The sequence below is a fragment of the Amphibalanus amphitrite genome, unplaced genomic scaffold (assembly GCF_019059575.1).
Source record: "Amphibalanus amphitrite isolate SeventyFive unplaced genomic scaffold, NRLGWU_Aamphi_draft 000054F_arrow, whole genome shotgun sequence".
NCBI lineage: Eukaryota > Metazoa > Arthropoda > Thecostraca > Balanomorpha > Balanidae > Amphibalanus > Amphibalanus amphitrite.
Genome location: NW_024881550.1, coordinates 1,307,448 through 1,329,167, shown reverse-complemented (window position 1 = coordinate 1,329,167; position 21,720 = coordinate 1,307,448). Strand labels below are relative to the sequence as shown.

At 63.0% G+C, this 21,720-nt stretch overlaps 2 non-coding genes and 2 pseudogenes across 2 annotated transcripts; all 4 read left to right on the top strand.

Annotated features, from left to right (window-relative positions):
- Positions 1-4,441: 4,441 nt before the first annotated feature.
- On the top strand, positions 4,442-4,625 carry LOC122378079. The gene has a single exon (XR_006255978.1). It is a non-coding gene; the product is annotated as a U2 spliceosomal RNA (small nuclear RNA).
- A 1,514-nt stretch (positions 4,626-6,139) lies between these two features.
- On the top strand, positions 6,140-6,282 carry LOC122378085 (annotated as a pseudogene).
- A 12,173-nt stretch (positions 6,283-18,455) lies between these two features.
- On the top strand, positions 18,456-18,640 carry LOC122378101. Its single transcript, XR_006255980.1, has one exon. It is a non-coding gene; the product is annotated as a U2 spliceosomal RNA (small nuclear RNA).
- A 1,509-nt stretch (positions 18,641-20,149) lies between these two features.
- On the top strand, positions 20,150-20,292 carry LOC122378084 (annotated as a pseudogene).
- Positions 20,293-21,720: the final 1,428 nt, after the last annotated feature.

The following is a 21,720-nucleotide window of genomic DNA, read 5'->3' as shown; positions in this document are numbered from 1 at the left end:
GCCCGGCTGGAGCGCGCCACGCCTGTGTTTGCAGGTGATGACGTGCGGGTCAACCGCCGCGTCCCCGGAATTGACTCCGCCCTCCGCCCTGACCTGGTGGTGACCCGGGGCGACCACGTGTCACTCGTTGATGTCACTGTTGCCTTCGAAAACCGCCCCGAGGCCCTCCGCGCTGCCGCCGCAGACAAGGAGCGCAAGTACGCGCCCCTCGTCCAGGAGCTGCGGCGGCAGGGCAAGACAGCCTCCGTGCACGCCCTCGTGCTGGGGTCCCTGGGGACGTGGGTGCGGGGGAACGAGAGGACGCTGCGTCAGCTGCGCGTGTCCCGCGTGTACGCCCGTCTCATGCGTAAACTCATGGTGAGTGATACGCTGCGGTGGTCACGCGACATTTATATAGAACATATTACCGGGACACGCCAGTATTAGGCACGTGTCGCTGTCGGGCCGACCCCGGGGCCGAGTGAATGTAGTTTGTTGTGTTTTTGTTAATTGTTATGTCTCCAGTGTCGCATGTTTGTGGCCGTCAGTGTGTTTGTAGTCACTTGGTGTTATTTGTTATTATTTGTCACTGTCTCACTTGTGTACTCGTGTGTATGTGTGTGCCTGTGCCCTGGGTGTTCACTGAACAGCACTAGCAGCAGTCGGTGCTAGTTGGCGGCCGCCTCACGGTGGCCCCCTCACCGACCTGCCCGCGTGACCTGGACTACCCTGCGCTGACCCCGCTGACCTGGACCGGACCGTCCCTGATGACCGAGACCGAGCAGCCTGCCTGTGTCTCCGTTGGTGACCGCCAACCCGGCCGTCGTTTCTGACCGAGTCCCAGCTGACCGGCCGCTGACCCCGTGGCCGCCATGAGCTGACCGCTGACCGCCGTCCGTGCAGCCCGCTGACCGCCGTCCGTGCAGCCCGCTGACCGCTGTCCGTGGCCCTCTGACCGAGGTGTCCGCTCCCTGGTGTCCGCCGCCCGGTGTCCGCCCCCCCCCCCCCGTGACCCCTGTGTCACTGTGTGTGTGCGTGTGTGGTGGGTGTACCGGTGTGTGCCGGTGACCCTTGGCCGTGACCGGTGGCCGTGACCGCCCTGCCGGCGGCTGTAGCTGCCCGTCTGGCGGCCGGCCGCCCGCCGGTGGCTGGAGCCGCCTCACCCGGTGGCTGCGGCTGCTCCGGTGGCTGGAGCCGCCTCACCTGGTGGCTGTGGCTGGCCCCGGTGGCTGGAGCCGCCTCACCCGGTGGCTGTGGCTGCCCCCGGTGGCTGTTGCTGCCCCCGGTGGCTGTGGCTGCCCCCGGTGGCTGGAACCGCCTCACCTGGTGGCCGTGGCTGCCCCCGGTGGCTGTGGCTGCCCCCGGTGGCCGTGGCTGCCCCCGGTGGCTGTGGCTGCCCCCGGTAGCTGTGGCTGCCCCCGGTGGCCGTGGCCGCCCCTCGTCTGTTGGCCGCCTGCCGGTGACCGCCGGGCCGCTCCTGGCGTTCGTCGGCCGCCCTGCGGCGCTCTCCGCCCGGTCACGCTGGACCGATGACCGGGGCCGCTGCCTCGGCGGCCGCTGCCCGTGGTCGCCGTCTGCCGCTGGTGCCGCTGGTGCCGGTCCGTCGGCTGGTGCCGCTGGTGCCGGCCCTGTCGACCGCCGGTGTCTGGCGCACCGTCAAGTGGCTGGTGGCTGCCCTCTCGGTGGCCGCCGTCAAGTGGCCGGTGGCCGCCCTCCCGGCGGCCGCCTTCAAGTGGCCGCTGCCCGTGGCTGGTGGCCTCCCTCCCGGTGGCCGCTGTCAAGTGGCCGGTGGCCGCTCTGCTGATGGCCGGTGGCCGCCTTCAAGTGGCCGCTGCCCGTGGCCGGTGGCCACCCTCCCGGTGGCCGCTGTCAAGTGGCCGGTGGCCGCTTTACTGATGGCCGGTGGCCGCCCTCCCGGCGGCCGCCTTCAAGTGGCCGATGGCCGGTGGCCGCCCTCCCGGTGGCCGCCATCAAGTGGCCGCTGCCTGTGGCCGGTGGCCGCCCTCCCGGCGGCCGCCTTCAAGTGGCCGAAGCCGGTGGCCGCCCTCTCGGTGGCCACCTCCGTGACCGCCGCCCGGCTCGTGACCGCGGCTGTCCGTGCGCCGCGCTGCGCCCCGCCGCCCGGCGCCGACCGTTCTCCCCGAGACTGTCGGTCGGTCGGGGCTGTCGGTGCGCCGGGCCGCACCCCGTGCCGGCGCCCGCCGCTGCGGACTGGAGACTGTTCCGGCCCGTCGGCCGGCGCTCGTTGGTGCCGCGGTGCCCGTCGCTCGGCGCTGGCTGGCGCCGCCTGGTGACCGCGTCGCGAACTAGTGAGTGTGGTGTGACGTGGGGTGGGGAGTGTTGGGGTGGGAGTGATAGGACGGGGTGGGACGGGACTGTTAGGTCGAACAGTGGCCTCCGCTGGCCGTGGCCGCCGTAGACGATCCACCGTGATCGCCCGTGGACGATCTGCCGCAGCGGCCGTAGGCCGTCTCTGTGACCGCCCGTCGGCTGTCCACCGTGACCGCCTGGCCGACTGGCACCCACCTGTGCCGGTCCTGGCGTTCTAGCGCCCGTGCGCGCCCCCGTGACACTAGCTGTGCCGCCTTGGCCCGGTGACCAGTGCCCGGCCGCCCAGTGAGAGGTGACCGTTGGTCACTGAGTGTGACAGACCAAAGACTGTGTGAGCCCACAGCTCGACCAGTGACTGTATCGGCATGCAGTGACCGCCACTGCAGTGCCGTGGGGCGGGGAGTATGGGGATGGGACAGGGCGGGGGAGGGGACGGGAGTGTTATGTGTATTTAATGTGTAATATGTAGTATGTGTCCTCTTGATGTCCGTCACCACCTGACGCGGCGTGACCGACTCCTGGCACCTCTATAGTGGCCGCACGAACCCCTCAGGTTCTCAGTCGGGCTCCGTCCGCCCACCGCTGTACCGACCGACTTCCTGGCCAACATGTGGGCGGGTCGGACCGACTCAATGTGTGTAGTAATGTATGTGGGTGTGTGGGGCGGGGTGGGAAGGGACGGGTGGCGGTGGGGAGACTGTGTGTACCTCCAATGTGTGTAACCGAGTGTCCTGCCCCATGTGTCATTGCACGCAGTATATACTGTGCCAGTGCCGATTGGAGCCTGTGTTGACTCAGTGACCTATCCGGTCTCTTAGCGCCTACCGTCCCTGATCGGCTCTATCGGCGCCAAATGTGTATGTAATGTGTTTGATCTGCGCTCTTAGAGCCATTTCTTGGCCATGATGTAGTTGAACCACAACGACTGGCCTGTGTGGTCCTCGAGCGCCTGCAGCCCCTTGCTTGACAAGGAGGCCCATTGTATGTATCTGTATGTGTAATGTCTCGTTTAGTTAGCTCACTTTTGTTGCCTGACGATGGTTAGCCCGTGTTGTGTAAGGCCCTATTTGTGGCGTTTTCACGTCCGTGGTCCTCGTTGCCACCGACCCGATGTTGTAAATGTATGTGTTTGCCGTGCTGGTGCCTCTCGTGGCCCGCTGCAGTATTGTTGGCCGTATGGTGTTTGCAACGTAGCCTGATGCCGATTAAGGCTCACTTGCTGTCCGTGGCCCTACTGCCGCGGACCCTTCATGTACCTTCCGTGACCTCACGACTATCGGTCTGCCTGGTCCGATGGCGTCCGACGCCTTTGTATGATATGCTACTGCCCAACTGATGTGCTGCGTATCTCGGTCGGCCCGCACTCTGGGCTCGTCTGGCCCCCCTCTACCCCCCCCCCCTTCCCCGGCACCCTCTGTCCCCTGTGGCCCCGGGGTCGTGGCCGGCCGCTGTCGGTCGACCCTCCCCGGTGCCGCACGGGGTCACGGTGCCCTCCCTGCCCCGAGGCGGTGGTGTGGGGTCGGCGCCCTCCGGTGGGTCTCGGCCGGTGTGGGTCGGGAGAGGGACCCCTGACCCTCCCCCTCCCCTGCTGTGGGTGCGGTGGCACGCGGCTTGTGGTGCTGGAGTGTGGTCTGGGCGGCTTGGTTGGCGGTGGCCTCCAGCGCCCTCCCACGTCCCCGCTTGGTGCGCTGGTGAGCGCTACGCTTTTGGTGCTGGTGATGGTGACCAATGCGTTGGAGCAGTCGGCTGGCCGGGGTGGCAGCGCTGCGGGGTGGCCCGGACCGCTGGTCGGGCCAGGTCAGGACGGCCTGCAGTAGACCCGGGGCACACAGGCTGCCCGGGAGCTGCCGAGTAGCAGCTGTGATGGTCCTAGTTATGGAGCTTACCCGCCACCCCCCCTCCCTCCCTGGCCCGCCCCGCCGGCCCGCCGTGGTGCCTCCCCCACTGCCGCCTCCCTCCCCTCCCCCGCCTCCCTCGCCAGCTTGCCCGGGGTGTGTGGACGACCGCCTTGGTGACCCGCTGGGTCTATTGCTATCACCTTGTAATCCCATATGTGCATGGACTGTACACGGACGTGGCATGACTGTTGCCACCCGTATCGAATTGTCTGTACCTTCACCAAATGCCTGTTATCACCATGTACTTTTTTGAATAAAAAAAATCTGTTCTTATCAGCTTAATATCTGATACGTCCCCTACATGGGGACCAGAATATTAAACTGATTTTTGGACTTTGGCGGGGTTTTTGGAGCTTGCTCCAGCCCTGCCGCGGGTTGGCCTGGCATTGCACTACAGCCAGGATCGGCCCACTTTTGTTATCATGCGTTGTGATATGTGGTGAAAATAAAAGGATAAAGATACTTTTAAGATATATGACAATAAAAATTGACAAAACATGAAAATACGCCTCTTTTTGATCATGGTCATAGACAAACGCTCATACTAAATGGAATAAAAATGCGGGTATCGGCAAATTGTACCTGTGACCCCTCAATGTCCCTGAGGTCATCTCAGGTCATGAAGAAAAATGACCCAATCAATATCATTATGATTATAGACGTTTTTTTTCTCGAATTCCACTACTACGTGCCGCCCCCGACCCGAGCCACGATAACCGCTACAATAGGCGAATTAATTCACGCATTTATTTTGTTCCCAGACAATCGACATCTTTCAAGTACACGGTGCATCGGCGTCCTAAAATGTGACTGGAAAGGCCGCTCTATCTGGTGAAACTCAGTAAAGACGGTGCATCATCATCTAACTGAGGTACCTGTAAAGCTGACATCTTTATCACTATTCATTCGGTATCAGTGATGGACAGTGGGGGGCGTGTGGGAAGTTGTGGGTGACGACAGCTTTGCCTTACGTAAAGCATCATATGCTTTTAAAACTTTTCTCTTTTTATTAGTTTTGCTATAGCGTGAGGCGTGCAATCGTATATCGAAATGAAAAAAGTAACTGGAAAAATAGCAGTATCTATCGACATTCCTTACATCTGTGCTTTGGTAAGGTCCTGACAAATGCTTTATTTATTCATATTAGCCGTTTTCACGACGGCCATCTGGTACACATTTGATGCACAGGTGGTACAGATAAAGTGCAGAATTGGTCAAATCAGGTTCAGTGTGTCCTCTTAGCAGCTATCAGCTAGCACTTATATGCACTAATTTCTTATATGCCTGATTTGTCATATTTTCAGAGAGCATCATCGATTAAAACACTAATAAATTCATAAAATGAAGCTATTTGCTGTAAAAGAAAGTACGTGCAGATTTGATCACATCAGGTGCATTCGCCGGATAGACCGTCGTGAAAACGGCCATTAACTACTATCAAGATACATTTTTGTCGATACGTGCCTTATTCGTTACGTACATGATTAATCAGTACTTTTGCTGACGTACATGTGCAATACGTACTTTTGCGATGCATGCTTTTGTCTGCATGCAGCTAGGGGGGGGGGGGGGTAGAGCTAGGGGGGGGGGGGTAGAGCGCTGCCATACGTCGTGGTGTTCGACTGTGCTGCCATCTGATGTCGCACCACTGATAACTGTCGGCGCGGCGCCGCCGTCTCCATTTGCGTGTGTACAAACGCACGGTCGAGAGCCACTAATTCGAAATTATTTCGAGTTTGGCGATCTTTTGTGCTTACAGATACTTACCATGGTGAGGATAAACTGAAACTGCGTATACTTTGAATGTAACATAATGGACCACTCTTATCACTCGCCGTGGCCACTAGCGCTCACGCTATAGCTCTGCATCGTTACTAGTACTAATAGTTATCCCTTAACTGCATAAGTATCTAAAAGTGTTGTGCTTAAGTATCGCTTCTCGGCCTTTTGGCTAAGATCAAAGTGTAGTATCTGTGGGTTTGTTAACCTATTTTGAAGTCGCGCGAGGCGCTTTTTCACTTTGATTTTAGCCAAAGGGTCGGGAATTGTATTCCCTGTGTCCCTGTGACCTTGAGGAAGTGCCGTGTTGCTGTGCCCGTCCACATGGTGTCGCCACCGTCGCACACTGGTCGGAAACGCCCTCACGAGAGGCCACGGGTGATTCCGGAGTTTCGGATTATTTTTTATATAGATCGATTTGAAATTGATCAAATTATTATACTTCGGCCAAAAAAACTAATCCGGGTGACCAAAAATAACTGTAATCAGCCCCCGAAGATGGGGTATCCCAGAACTCGGAAACTGACGCAGAGCAAGAGGTTTCTTGAGCCGGATATTCAAAGTCTTATTGCTGATAGACACCAAATTGAAATCCCACATATTATGCATCAAAATGTTCCTTATGAAGTTGCCGACTGGTCAGTGCAAATTTTTGGTATACTTTTTCCCTAACTAAGATTAACTGTAGCTTTTTTATGAAGGTTCTCCTACAGTGATTCTGGAATATAACTGCAAAGTTTAGGTAAGGAAACAACAGGTAGTCCCATCTAGTTCCACTCTGATTTTTTGTGAGATGAAGCAGGATTTGAATTTACACCAGGGCAACATAAAAGCTAACTGCGCATATTTGCGCAAAATTTGCAGGAGCCGCTCTTCCTACCCAACTACCGCCCGCCCCGCCCCAGTTTCGGCTCGGCCGCCGCGCCCGGCTTACGCTGACCTGTGTGGCCTGCACGCATCCATGCGTAGTTGACTGGTCATTAAAAACAGATGCGTTTGAGCTTATGAATTTTGTGAAAAGCGCGTTTTATGTATGCATTTAAGTATGTATTGACATCAAAAGCCTTCCACATATTGCGTGGCGATTACGGCTTGCATTTAGAGAGCCTTGCTATTGACAACCATCACTCGGCTGAAGAAAGTGGAAATTGAAACCTTCGTGAATATAAGACGCTGCAAATATAGGACACCTGTCACTGACGTCGGGTTACCTTGGGCCGTCTTTTTACATTAGATCACAATTCCGGTATTTAACCCTGGCCGGACCGATTGGTTTTCTATATTGACCGGGGAGGGTTGGTACAACTCCCTCGCCGTTTCGCCTCTAATTGAGCTAGAGCCTCGCGGAAAAAGAGCTTGTGTGCCGTTATAAGACGCAACAATTAGGTACTACCCGATTTTAAGGTCTTAGGTCAGCTAGTGACCTCTTAGGTCAGGTAAGTGCCACAAGGCACGGGCTCGGTTTTAAGTTAATTACTTTGCCAAAAATGGCCGCACTGCCGCGATTTTGGCATCATCGTGTTTGTCTAGCTCAGGCGCGTCGAATGCTATACTTGGTGTTCGGGTGAAGTCAACTTAAGGTGTTAACCTCGGGTCAAGGTCAGGTCGGAGCCCCTCAGGTCACGAAAATGGTTGAAGGAGGTCATATCGCATATCATTCGATTCGGCAGGTCTTCTTGAGTTCAATGGTGGCTTTCCCGACTCTCTAGCTCCATCTGATCAGGAGTTATTGACGAAAAACTTATATGGCCTTAGTGACGTCATAAATGACGTCACGCAAAGTCAACAATGCTTAAGTGAAGCACTGGACCTTGCAAGGAGTGCATGAAACCATTCCCGGTGCCCGAATAGCAGCTCCCAATTTCCCTTGTTGACTTAAAGTGGTTCTAGATCCTGTATTATACTCAATTATGACGTCATAAATTAACAGATTCACGTCATATATTTAGTGCTTGACATCCAAATGATAGCTTACATATGACAGAGAAGGTATGCAAAGTTTTATGAAGTTTGCTTCACTAGTTGTGGAATAACAAGCAAAAACTTTTGCGGAAAGGCCGCTGGCCTCTCGCGGGAGCGTTTCCGACCAGTGTGCGTCGCCGCCTGCCGAGGAGGGGGCGCCGCTGCTGCTCTGCACCAGGTGAGACCGCGCGGCGACTGCCTCCCCCCCCCCCGCCCCCCTAGCTTCCGGGCAACGGCCTTCAGCCGTTGACCCGTTTTCAAAGGTTTCGCGCCAAAACCCAGACCGTTGGGATTTGGCGCCAAACCTTTGAATTTGAACTCCCTTCCCGCCCTTTCCCACCTAACGCCGGCCTGTTGATGAACGTTTCTTGTTTTTGCTAAATCTCTTTTTGATCTCATTCGCTTCAATTCTACCCCTTTTCGGCCTGTTTTACGTCTAAATTACCCGTATTCCGTGCACCGTATCCATACCGTTTCTCCGCTCCGGCCTCGCCGCGTGGTTTCCCGTGCCCGAGCCGGCGCCCCCGACTCGCTGGCCTGTGCTGTGTGCTGTGTGTTGTGTTGTGTTGTTTGATAGTGTATTGTTGTGCCTTTTATCATGTCTGCGCCACCGTCCCGTGCCCCCACCGTGTCCCCTCCCCGGGCGGCGGACACCCAGCCCCGGATTGATGGTGACCGGCTCGTGCTGCCCTTTCCCCTCCCCGGGCTGCTCCTGTGCCCGGTGGAGGGATGTGGGTTTAGGTATGCCAATTGTGTCCCTTCCACCATGAGGCACAGCCTCAAACGTCACATCAAGCGCTGCCACGTTGACCTTTCCGTGGCCCAGTGGGTGTGCGGCGGCTGTGGTGCCCGGCTGCCGTACCACTTTTCGCGGCACGGCTGCTTCGCCCAGCCGGCCGCCGCGGGCCCGGTGGCCATGCCCCACCGGTGCTGGTGCGGCCGGAGCTTCACGACCCGGCGCGGCCTCACTAACCATGCCCGCCTGTGCCGCCGCTCCCCCGTCCACGTGGACACGCCGTCCCTCCCGCTGACCGCTGGGACTGACCGACCGGTGGCAGGTGACGACGGCCTCTCCCTGCCCCCGCTCACCCCTCCCGAGGCCCCCGTCCGCGGCTCGGCCTCTGACCCCGGCCCCGGCTCGCCCCGCTCGAGTGTGTCGAGCCCGCTGGCTGACCGGCGCGGCTCCGGTGGCCGGCCGGCCGCCGATGACGTCACCGACGGTGATGGAGGCTCCCCCGCGCCGTCTGACGTCTCAGACAGTGACGTCACCGTGGTGTCCCACTCGCCGTCTGTTGACCATGGCCCCGTGACGCCCCGTCCCGGCCCCGTGACGCCCCGTGCTGACCCCAGTGACCCGTGTGGTGACACCCCCGTTCCCACCGTAACGGTCGTACTGTCGCCCCGGTCCACTGAGTCCCGGTCACCCGTCCCGTCGCCGGGTGTCATGTCTGACGACACGTCCGTCACGTCACGCGTGTCGTCCTCTGGTGTGACGTCCACCGCGTCCTCTGACTCTTCCGAGGCGTCCACCCCGCTCGGCACCCCGTGTGCCCCGACGCCCCGCGCCCGCCGGTCCCTGGCGTCCCTGCGGACCAGCCCGGCCCGGCCCGACCCTCCCGGTGACCCCGTGTCGCCCCCTGCTGACCGAGACCGCCCCAGCCCTCTCCAGCGGCTCGCCCGGCGATTCATGGCGGCGATCGGCCGTGGTGGCCGGCGGCCGGCGGCCCCGGCCCGGCGGGACCCCTCCCCGCCCCGTCCAGACTCACCCCTCCTGCCCCCGTTCCCGCCCTCCCTGGAGGCTTGTCGGCGGTCGGAGAGTGGCAGTGAGCTGGACATCACCCTGGAGACCCCGCCGCGGCCCCCCTCCCCCTCTGACTGGACCCTGCTGGAGGACCTGGCCGTCTCCTCTGACTCCGAGGCGGCCGTGACGGAGGACAGCCTGCCGCTGTCGCTGCGGCTTGCCGGCACCGACTCCCCTCCCCTCCCGGTGGCCGCTGACGCTCCGTCCCCCGACAGAGCCCCGACGCCGCCGCTGGATCCGGCTCCGTCCTCCCCACTCTCCCCAGCTGACTGCCCGCCGCCCGACAGAGCCGAGACGCCGCCGCCGGACGCTGCTCCGCGCTCTGTCCCTGCTCCGGCCTCTGCCTCGTCAGCTGACGGCTCGCCGCCGTCCGCCGCCGGCCGGCCTCCCCCCGCCCCCTCCCCGCCGACTGACTCGGGTAGCGGTGGGGGTGATGAGCGGAGGAGAAGGAAGCGACGCCGGCGCCGCCGTGACCGGCGTGGACCGGTCCCCCGTGACCCGGCCCGTGACGTGCCCGTCCCCGGTGACCCGGCCCGCCCGTCCCACCCCGGCCGTGACCCGTCCTCCCATGGCAGCCCACCCCCGAGGGACACCAGTGGTGACGGCTGTGGCTGGCCCCGCCGGACACTGGTGTTCCACCAGTCCCGTGCTCCCGTCCCACAGGACCCGGTGGACGGTGACCCCCGCCGTGGCCCGCCTGTCAGTGACCTTGGTGGCCCCCTTGTGACCCCCACTGACCGTGGCCGTGACTGTACCGCGCGCACCCAGCCCTGTACCCCTACCCGTCGTGTACGGACCCCTCCCGGGTTCCCGTCCCGGGGAGGACGGCCACCGCCCGGGTTCCCGGCCCGTGACACGCCCCGTGACGCACCCCGTGTCGACCCCGTGTCACCCAGTGTCCGTGCCACTGTCGGTGATGGTGTCGGCCCCACTCGTACCTACAGTGAGGTGGTGCGAACCCCGGTGTCCCACCCTGTGCCACCCGTGCCCCGTGCCGCGCCGCACCCCGTGCCGCCGGTGACCCATGTCCGTGACGGCGGCCGTGACCCCCGCCCCGGCCGTGGTGGAGGTGGCCGTGCTCGCCGCGGTGCTGGTGGCCCGTCCCATGACCGACCCGGCCCATCCCGTGACCGACCCGACCCCGGCCCGTCCCGTGGTGCGCCCGGCCCGTCCCGTGGCCGTGCTGGTGGCCGTGCTGGTGGTGTGTCGGGCCCGCCCCGTGACCCCGCCGGCCCCCGCCCCACCCGTGGCCGTGGTCCGCCCGGTGACCCCGCTCACCGTGACCGTCCCGGCGGCGCCCGTGACCCTCCCGTGACCCGGCCCGGCCGTGGCCGCTCCGGTGGTGAGCCTGCCGGCGCCGGCCGTGGTGCTCGTGGCAGAGGTGGCCGTAGTGGTCGCCCGCCCGCTGACCCGCCCCGCGTCGTACCCCGTGTCCCGCCTGACCCGCCCCGCGCCGTGCCCCGTGTCCCGCCTGACCCGCCCCGCGGCTCGCCCGGTGCTGCTGCTCGTGTCCCGCCCTGTGCTGACCCGCCCCGCGGCTCGCCCGGCACTGCTGCTCGTGTGACGCCCGGTGACCCGCCGCGCGCCCCGCCCGGTGACCCCGCCGGCGCTGTGGCTGGTGGACCGCCCCGTGCTCCGCCCCGTGCTCCGCCCGGTGACCTGCCCGCTGACCCGCCCACTGACCGTGACCCCGCCCCTGACCGACCTGCCGGCGGTGCCCGTGGTGGCGGCCGCGGTCGTGGTCGTGGCCGTGGTGCCTCCCGCGGTCGTGGCCGAGGTGGTGCCTCCCGTGGCCGGGGTGGTGCTGCTGGTGCCCCCGCTGGTGACCCCGCTGGTGACCCTGACGGTGGTGCCGGTGGCGGTGGCCGTGGTGGTGGTCGTGGCCGTGGCCGCGGCGGCCCTGGCCGTGGTCGGGGCCGTGGTGCCGGCCGTGGTGGTGGTGCTGGAGGTGCTGGTGACCCCGCCGGCGCCCCTGACCCCGCCGGCGCTCCTGACCCCACCCAGCAGGGCCCGGAGCCGACCGAGCTCCAGCAGGAGTTTATCCCGGTCCTGACCGCCCTGCAGGAGACCCGCGCCCCGTGGGAGGAGGTGGAGCGGCAGCTGACTCGGCTGTGCGCCGAGGCGGCCCGGCGCAACGCCGATTACCACGAGCGGCGCCGGCGCCCCGCCCCCTGGCGCCCCGCTAACGAGCGGCCGCCCGCTGACCGTCCCGCCGGCGAGCCCCGCCCCCCTCCAGCGGAGCAGGAGCCGGAGCCGGCCGAGGACCACCGACGGCCCTGGCAGCCGCCGGCCTACGCGGCCGAGGAGGCCAGTCGGCTGCAAAAGTTGTACCGCGCCAACAGGGAGAAGGCGGTGCGGCAGGTGCTGCGGGAGGAGACGCCCCCGTGCCCCGTGCCCGGCGAGCAGCTGGCGGCCCATTTCGCCCCTCCTCCCTGCCCCCCTGTGGAGTGGGACCGGCGGCCGCAGGAGGTCCCTGACCTGACCCCCGCCGCCCCCTCCCCGGCCCTGACCGCCCCGTTCCGAGCCGACGAGGTGTGGGGCCGTCTCCGGCGGGCGGCCAACACCGCCCCCGGCCCTGACGGGCTGCGGTACGCCGCCTGGCGCGCCCTCGACCCCGGCGCGCTGCTGCTGACCCGGGCTTTCGAGCTGTGCCGGCTGGCGCGCCGCGTCCCGCCCACCTGGCTGGAGTCGGAGACGGCCCTCCTCCACAAGGGAGGTGACCCGACCCGGCCCGACAGCTGGCGGCCCATCGCCCTCGGCGCCACGGTCGCCAAACTGTACGCTGGTGTGTGGGCCGACCGTCTGTCCGGGTGGGTGGAGGCCGCTGACCTCCTCTCCACAGGCCAGAAGGGTTTCCGGCCATTCGACGGCGTGCTGGAGCACAACTTTGTGCTCCAGAGCGCCATCAACAGCGCCCGGGAGGACGGGACGGAGGCCCACGTGGCCTTTATCGACCTGGCCAACGCGTTCGGCTCCGTCCCTCACTCTCTCATTTGGCAGGTCTTGCAGCGGATCGGTGTGCCGGAGGAGGTCGTGGCGGTGGTACAGGGCCTGTACCAGGGCAGCGCCACCCGGTACCGCGCCGGGGACGGCCTGACCGCGCCGGTGGCGTGCCAGCGTGGCGTGCGGCAGGGGTGCCCCCTCAGCGGCCTCCTCTTCTCCCTCGCCCTGGAGCCGCTGCTGCGGGCCCTCGCCGCCGCGCAGGTGCGCTGCCTCGCCTACGCCGATGACCTGGCTCTGATTTTCAGCCGGCGCAGCGAGGTCCAGGACGGCCTGGCGCTGCTGGAGCGCGTGTGCGCCTGGGCCGGGCTGACCCCCAACCCGGGGAAGTCGGCCCTGCTCTCCGTCGGCGCCCCCTCCCCGCCCGCCACCCTGTGCGGTGCCCCTCTGCCCCTCATTGACAGGGATGGGGCATACAGGTACCTGGGCCGGCCTGTCGGCCACACCCGGCTGACCCAGCCGCCCCTGCAGGTGGTGGCCGAGGCGCGCCGGGACGCCGCCCGCCTGCTGGGGTCGCCCCTGGCCCCGTGGCAGAAGCTGGACGCGGTGCGGGCGTTCATCGCCCCACGGCTGACCCACTGCCTGCGGCTGGGGGTGATCCCCAAGGGGGCCCTGGCCGCTTTTGACCGTTCCCTCAGGTGGCGAGTGAAGGGGATCCTCAACCTCCCAATAAACGCCACGAATGGTTACTTGTACAGCCCCACAGGTGCTGGTGGCGTGGGACTAACCCATTTCGCCCAGGAGGCGGATATCCTTCTGGCGGCGGCCACCCAGCGCCTGCTGCACTCGCGGGACCCGGCGGTGGCCGAGCTGGCGGCCGCCGAGCTGACCGGTGCCGCCCGGCGCCGTGTCCGCCGTGACCCCACTCCCGCTGACCTGGCGGAGTATTTGAACGGCGCTCCGATGCGGGACGACGGCGGCGGCGTGTCCTGCCGCTCGACCCGGACCCGTGTCGCCACCACCGCCCTCGCCCGCCGCGCCCCCGTCCGCTGGCGCGCCGCTGACCCCCCTGTCCTGCAGGTGGGGGAGGCGGACGTGGAGCCGCGGCGCGAGTCGCGCGCGCTCCGGGAGGCGGTCCGCCGCACTGACCTCGCCGACCTGACCCGTCTCCCACAGCAGGGCAAGGTGCTGTCGTGCGTCGCCGACCAGCCGGTGAGCTCCCATTACATGTATAATGGGAGCTTTACGCGTTTCGCCGACTGGCGGTTCGTGCACCGCGCCCGTCTGTCCCTGGTCCCCCTTAACGCGTACTCCCGCAGGCCAGGGGCAGACCGCCGGTGCCGCCGGTGCGGGTACGCGGCAGAGACCCTCCCGCACGTCTTGAATCACTGCCTCACCGCTCATGCAGAGGCCTACCAGCGGAGGCATGACGCGCTGCTGGCCCGGCTCGAGCGCGCCACGCCGGTCTTCCCCGGGGACGAGGTCCGGGTCAACCGTCGAGTGCCCGGCCTCGACTCCGCCCTACGACCTGACCTTGTCGTGACCCGTGGTGACCGAGTGACCCTTGTCGACGTCACGGTGTCTTTTGAAAATCGTCCAGAGGCCCTCCGCGCCGCCGCCGCTGACAAGGAGCGGAAGTACGCGCCCCTCGTCCAGGAGCTGCGGCGGCAGGGCAAGACGGCCTCCGTGCACGCCCTGGTGTTGGGCTCCCTGGGCACCTGGGTCCGTACTAACGAGGCCACCCTCCGACAGCTGCGCGTCAGCCGGGTGTACGCCCGACTGATGAGGAAGCTGATGGTCAGCGACACCCTCAGGTGGTCGAGGGACGTGTACGTGGAGCACGTCACTGGTTCACGCCAGTATTAGGCGCGTGCTCCCGTCCGGCTGACCCCAGGGCCGTTTGAATGTTGTGCTTGGTGTTAATTGTTATGTTCATATAGTGTATCTTGCATGTTTGTGGCCGTCAGTGTCATTGTAGGTCACACGTTGTCATTGTTACTGTTTGTTATCGCTTGGTGTGTGAGTTTGTGTATGTGTATGTGCCCTGGGCGTCCGCCTGACGGTGGCATTCGGTGCTGTGCTGGTGGCTGCCTGACGGCGGCCTTATGATCAGGCCTCTACTGGTCACACGACCTGAGCCGACCCTGCTGACCCATGTGACCGGGTCACATCTGACCGCTGCCGCTGCCCGTGGCCCCCTGACCGCCGTCCGTGGCCCTCTGACCGAGGTGTCCGCTCCCTGGTGTCCGCCGCCCGGTGTCCGCCCCCCCCCCCTCCGTGACCCCTGTGTCACTGTATGTGTGGTGGGTGGTGTGTGTGCCAGCGTGTACCGGTGACCCCGGGCCGTGACCGGTGGCCGTGACCGCCCTGCCGGCGGCTGTAGCTGCCTGTCTGGCGGCCGGCCGCCCCCCGGTGGCTGGAGCCGCCTCACCTGGTGGCCGTGGCTGCCCCCGGGGGCTGTGGCTGCCCCCGGTGGCTGGAGCTGCCTCACCCGGTGGCTGTGGCTGCCCCGTGGTGGCCGTGGCTGCCCCTCGTCTGGTGGCCGCTGCCGTGGTCGCCTGCCGGTGACCTGGGGTCGCCTCCGGTGACCGCCAGGCCGCTCCTGGCGTCCGTCGGCCGCCCTACGGCGCTCTCCGCCCGGTCACGCTGGACCGGTGACCGGGGCTCGGCGGCCGCTGCCCGTGGCCGCCGTCTGCCGCTGGTGCCGCTGGTGCCGGCCCGTCGGCTGGTGCCGTCTGGTGCCGGCCCTGTCGACTGCTGGCGTCTGGCGCACCGTCAAGTGGCCGGTGGCCGCCCTCCCGGTGGCCGCCGTCAAGTGGCCGGTGATCGACCTGCTGGTGCCCGGTGGCCGCCCTCCCGGTGGCCGCTGCCCGTGGCCGGTGGCTGCCCTCCCGGTGGCCGCCGTCAAGTGGCCGGTGGCCGCTCTCCTGATGGCCGGTGGCCGCCCTCCCGGCGGCCGCCTTCAAGCGACCGCTGCACGTGGCCGGTGGCCACCCTCCCGGTGGTCGCTGTCAAGTGGCCTGTGGCCGCTCTGCTGATGGCCGGTGGCCGCCCTCCCGGCGGCCGCCTTCAAGTGGCCGATGGCCGGTGGCCGCCCTCTCGGTGGTCGCCATCAAGTGGCCGCTGCTGATGGCCGGTGGCCGCCCTCCCGGCGGCCGCCATCAAGTGGCCGAAGCCGGTGGCCGCCCTCTCGGTGGCCACCTCCGTGACCGCCGCCCGGCTCGTGACCGCGGCTGTCCGTGCGCCGCGCTGCGCCCCGCCGCCCGGCGCCGACCGTTCTCCCCGAGACTGTCGGTCGGTCGGGGCTGTCGGTGCGCCGGGCCGCACCCCGTGCCGGCGCCCGCCGCTGCGGGCTGGAGACTGTGCCGGCCCGTCGGCCGGCGCTCGTTGGTACCGCGGCGCCCGTCGCTCGGCGCTGGCTGGCGCCGTCTGGTGACCGCGTCGCAAACTAGTGCGTGTGGTGCCCTGACCGTCGCGTCGGTCTGGGCTCGTCGGTGCCCGCTGGTGCCCGTCGGCTCGCTGCCGTCTCAGTGACGGACAGCATGACGTCGCCGCCCAGTGACGCGCGGCACGGTGACGTCACCGCTCAGTGATGTGCGCCGCGGCGACGTGGGGCGGGGAGTGTTGGGACGGGGTGGGACGGGAGCGTTGGGGCGAACAGTGGCCTCCGCTGGCCGTGGCCGCCCGTAGACGGTCCAACGTGATCGCCCGTAGACGATCTGCCGTAGCGGCCCGTGGGCTGTCCGCCGGGGCCGCCCGTGGGCTGTCTCTGTGACCGCCCTTGGGCTGTCTCCCGTGACCGCCTGGCCGGCCGGCACCCACGGCTGTGCCGGCCCTGGCTCCCCGTGACTGATCGTGCGACCCCACTCGCGGCCGCCCCAGTGGCCGGTGATCGCGATCATTGAGAACTCCGTGAGCTAGCACCTCTAGCCAGTGACAGTGCCCGTCAGTAGTGACGGCTACTGCAGTGCGGTAGGGTGGGGAGTGTTGGGGTGGGATAGGGGAGGGGTGGGATGGGACTGTCATGTAATTATCGTGTGATGTGTATCTACATTGTAACACATGCTCGCCTCTGCTGTCCGTCACCGCCTGACTCGGCGTGACCGACATGCCTGTCACCGATAGTGGCCGCTAGGGACCCCTCAGGTCCCCGTCGGACCCCTCAGGTCCCAGTCGGACCCCTCAGGTCCCAGTCGGACCCCTCAGGTCCCAGTCAGACCCCTCAGGTCCCAGTCGGACCCCTCAGGTCCCCGTCGGACCCCTCAGGTCCCAGTCGGACCCCTCAGGTCCCAGTCGGACCACCCAGGTCCCAGTCGGACCCCTCAGGTCCCAGTCGGATCCACCGTCCACCGCCGTACCGACCGTTTCTCCTCCCGGTCAGCGTTATGAGGTGACGGCTCGGACCGACCCCATGTGTGTGCTAGTGTATGTGGGAGTGTGGGGTGGGGTGGGAAGGGACGGGTGGAGTGGGATAATGTGTACACCAGTATTGGTCCATATAGGCAGACCATAGGCACGCTGTTGTTTGCCCGTGCCGAGCTTGGCCCGCCGGCCCGCTATTGTATGTTCGTACCGATGTCCTGATGGAGCTCTGTAGTGGCGGATACCGCCAATCTGTCATTATGTTGTTCGAACTCAATATGTACGTACCATGTAGTGTAAGTGGCGCATACCGTCTCCGGTTCATTGACTAGGAGCGCCAGCTGTATGTTTGTGTGTGGAGCCCTATTCGTGGCCTCCTGCCGTCCGTGGATCCTGCTGCCACCGACAAACGTAGTAGATATGTGTTCGTCCAGACCGGATGCCCTTTGTGGCCGACTATTGCTGATGGCCGTGTTCTGTTCGTAGCCTGCTGCCGATCGAGGCTCCCCTGTCGTCCGTGGCCCCGCTGCCACCGACCCGTCATTGACGCTCAGTGACCTTACGCTGACTAACCTGTTTGGTCTGATGACGCCCAGCGTCCCTGTACGATTCGCTGATGCGTGCACCGATGTGCTGCCCGTCTCGGTCGGCCCGCACTCCGGGCTCCCCTGGCCCCCCTCTACCCCCCCCTTCCCCGGCACCCTCTGTCCCCTGTGGCCCCGGGGTCGTGGTCGACCGCTGTCGGTCGACCCTCCCCGGTGCCGCACGGGGTCACGGTGCCCTCCCTGCTCCGAGGCGGTGGTGTGGGGTCGGCGCCCTCCGGTGGGTCTCGGCCGGTGTGGGCCGGGAGCGGGACCCCTGAAACCCCTCCCCTGCTCTCCCCTGGCCATGGTGGCTGAGCCTGGTGGTGGCTGGTGAGCCGTGCCGTAGCATGGCTGCACCGATGCAGTAGTGGCTACGTGCCCCTAGCTGTGCTTTAGAGGTAGCACTGGTGAGCGCTGCTCTAGTGGTGGAGGTGATGGGTCGCTACGGCGACGGGCATGGCGGGCCCTCGTGGCCGCCCCGACCGAGTGTCGGTCCTGACTGGTGCCGGTGTGCACAGCAGGTGCCCTGCTTTGGTGATGGTGGCTGACGCCGTTAGTGATTCCCGGCTCCCCCCCCCCCCCACCCCTCCGTGGCCCGCCCCGCCGGCCCGCCGTGGTGCCTCCCCCACTGCCGCCTCCCTCCTCCCCCTCCCCCGTTCCTCCCGCCAGCCCTGCCCGGGGTGTGTGGCCGACCGCCATGGTGACCCTCTGGGGTCTGTTGCTATTCTCTACTGTCTACTGAAACATGGTGTTGTTGACGGACCGGCATGACTGTTGCCGCCGTATGTGATGTTCTGTTTTTGTACTGTCGTTCTTGTAATCACCATGTACTTTTTTGAATAAAAAAAAATCTGTTCTTATCAGCTTAATATCTGATACGTCCCCTACATGGGGACCAGAATATTAAACTGATTTTTGGACTTTGGCGGGGTTTTTGGAGCTTGCTCCAGCCCTGCCGCGGGTTGGCCTGGCATTGCACTACAGCCAGGATCGGCCCACTTTTGTTATCATGCGTTGTGATATGTAGTGATAATAAAAGGATAAAGATACTTTTAAGATATCTGACAATAAAAATTGACAAAACATGAAAATACGCCTCTTTTTGATCACGGTCATAGACAAACGCTCATACTAAATGAAAGAAAAATGCGGGTATCGGCAACTTGTACCTGTGACCCCTCAATGTCCCTGAGGTCATCTCAGGTCATGAAGAAAAATGACCCAATCAATATCATTATGATTATAGACGTTTTTTTTCTTTCTCGAATTCCGCTACTACGTGCCGCCCCCGACCCGAGCCACGATAACCGCTACAATATGCGAAATAATTCACGCATTTATTTTGTTCCCAGACAATCGACATCTTTCAAGTACACGGTGCATCGGCGTCCTAAAATGTGACTGGCAAGGCCGCTCTATCTGGTGACACTCAGTAAAGACGGTGCATCATCATCTAACTGAGGTACCTGTAAAGCTGACATCTTTATCACTATTCATTCGGTATCTGTGATGGACAGTGGGGAAGCGTGTGGGAAGTTGTGGGTGACGACAGCTTTGCCTTACGTAAAGCATCACATGTTTTTAAAACTTTTCTCTTTGTATTAGTTTTGCTACAGCGTGAGGCGTTCAATCGTATATCGAAATGAAAAAAGTAACGGGAAAAATAGCAGTATCTATCGACATTCCCAAGATCTGTGCTTTGGTAAGGTCCTGACAAATGCTTTATTTATTCATATTAGCCGTTTTCACGACGGCCATCTGGTACACATTTGATGCACAGGTGGTACAGATAAAGTGCAGAATTGGTCAAATCAGGTTCAGTGTGTCCTCTTAGCAGCTATCAGCTAGCACTACTAGCTTATATGCACTACTTTCTTATATGCCTGCTTTGTCATATTTTCAGAGAGCATCATCGATTAAAACACTGTAATAAATTCATAAAATGAAGCTATTTGCTGTAAAAGAAAGTACGTGCAGATTTGATCACATCAGGTGCATTCGCCGGATAGACCGTCGTGAAAATGGCCATTAACTACTATTAAGATACATTTTTGTCGATACGTGCCTTATTCGTTACGTACATGATTAATCAGTACTTTTGCTGACGTACATGTGCAATACGTACTTTTGCGATGCATGCTTTTGTCTGCATGCAGCTAGGGGGGGGGGGGGTAGAGCGCTGCCATATACGTCGTGGTGTTCGACTGTGCTGCCATCTGATGTCGCACGACTGATAACTGTCGGCGCGGCGCCGCCGTCTCCATTTGCGTGTGTACAAACGCACGGTCGAGAGCCACTAATTCGAAATTATTTCGAGTTTGGCGATCTTTTGTGCTTACAGATACTTACCATGGTGAGGATAAACTGGAACTGCGTATACTTTGAATGTAACATAATGGACCACTCTTATCACTCGCCGTGGCTACTAGCGCTCACGCTATAGCTCTGCATCGTTACTAGTACTGATAGTTATCCCTTAACTGCATAAGTATCTAAAAATGTTGTGCTTAAGTATCGCTTCTCGGCCTTTTGGCTAAGATCAAAGTGTAGTATCTGTGGGTTTGTTAACCTATTTTGAGGTCGCGCGAGGCGCTTTTTGACTTTGATCTTGGCCAAAAGGTCGGGAATTGTATTCCCTGTGTCCCTGTGACCTTGAGGAAGTGCCGTGTTGCTGTGCCAGTCCGCGTGGTGTCGCCACCGTCGCCGCCTGCCGAGGAGGGGGCGCCGCTGCTGCTCTACACCAGGTGAGACCGCGCGGCGACTGCCTCCCCCCCCCCCGCCCCCCTAGCTTCCGGGCAACGGCCTTCAGCCGTTGACCCGTTTTCAAAGGTTTCGCGCCAAAACCCAAACCGTTGGGATTTGGCGCCAAACCTTTGAATTTGAACTCCCTTCCCGCCCTTTCCCACCTAACGCCGGCCTGTTGATGAACGTTTCTTGTTTTTGCTAAATCTCTTTTGATCTCATTCGCTTCAATTCTACCCCTTTTCGGTCTGTTTTACGTCTAAATTACCCGTATTCCGTGCACCGTACCCATACCGTCTCTCCGCTCCGGCCTCGCCGCGTGGTTTCCCGGTGTCCGAGCCGGCGCCCCCGACTCGCAGGCTTGTGCTGTGTGCTGTGTGTTGTGTTGTGTTGTTTGATAGTGTATTGTTGTGCCCTTTATCATGTCTGCGCCACCGCACCGTGACCCCACCGTGTCCCCTCCCCGGGCGGCGGACACCCAGCCCCGGATTGATGGTGACCGGCTGGTGCTGCCCTTTCCCCTCCCCGGACTGCTCCTGTGCCCGGTGGAGGGATGTGGGTTTAGGTATGCCAATTGTGTCCCTTCCACCATGAGGCACAGCCTCAAACGTCACATCAAGCGCTGCCACGTTGACCTTACCGTGGCCCAGTGGGTGTGCGGCGGCTGTGGTGCCCGGCTGCCGTACCACTTTTCGCGGCACGGCTGCTTTCCCAGCCGGCCGCTGCGGGCCCGGTGGCCATGCCCCACCGCTGTTGGTGCGGCCGGAGCTTCACGACCCGGCGCGGCCTCACTAACCATGCCCGCCTGTGCCGCCGCTCCCCCGTCCACGTGGACACGCCGTCCCTCCCGCTGACCGCTGGGACTGACCGACCGGTGGCAGGTGACGACGGCCTCTCCCTGCCCCCGCTCACCCCTCCCGAGGCCCCCGTCCGCGGCTCGGCCTCTGACCCCGGCCGCAAATTCCCAATCATGCTACACGCTACGCACCTCCAGCGCTGACTGGCTGGTTTTCGCGGGGGATGACGTCATAACCTGACGCCCACGCTCATTGGCCTGGGGGTTATGTGACGTCACATCCATCAGCCAATAGTCAGACGAGGTGGGGATTTATTCGCTAGTTCAGATACAGGTTAAGGAAAGTCTATGACGACAATATACGAGTCTATGCACGAATCACACGCGGACCCAAACGGACCTAAGGCGCGAATTCAAGGGCCTCATACCAGGGTATATAGAATTACGGCCTTGATTGATGGCCTTGGCCGAGTGCGCTGGACAGGGCTGCGGAGTCGATGGATTTTAGGCGACTCCGACTCCGACTCCGACTTTCAAAAACCAACT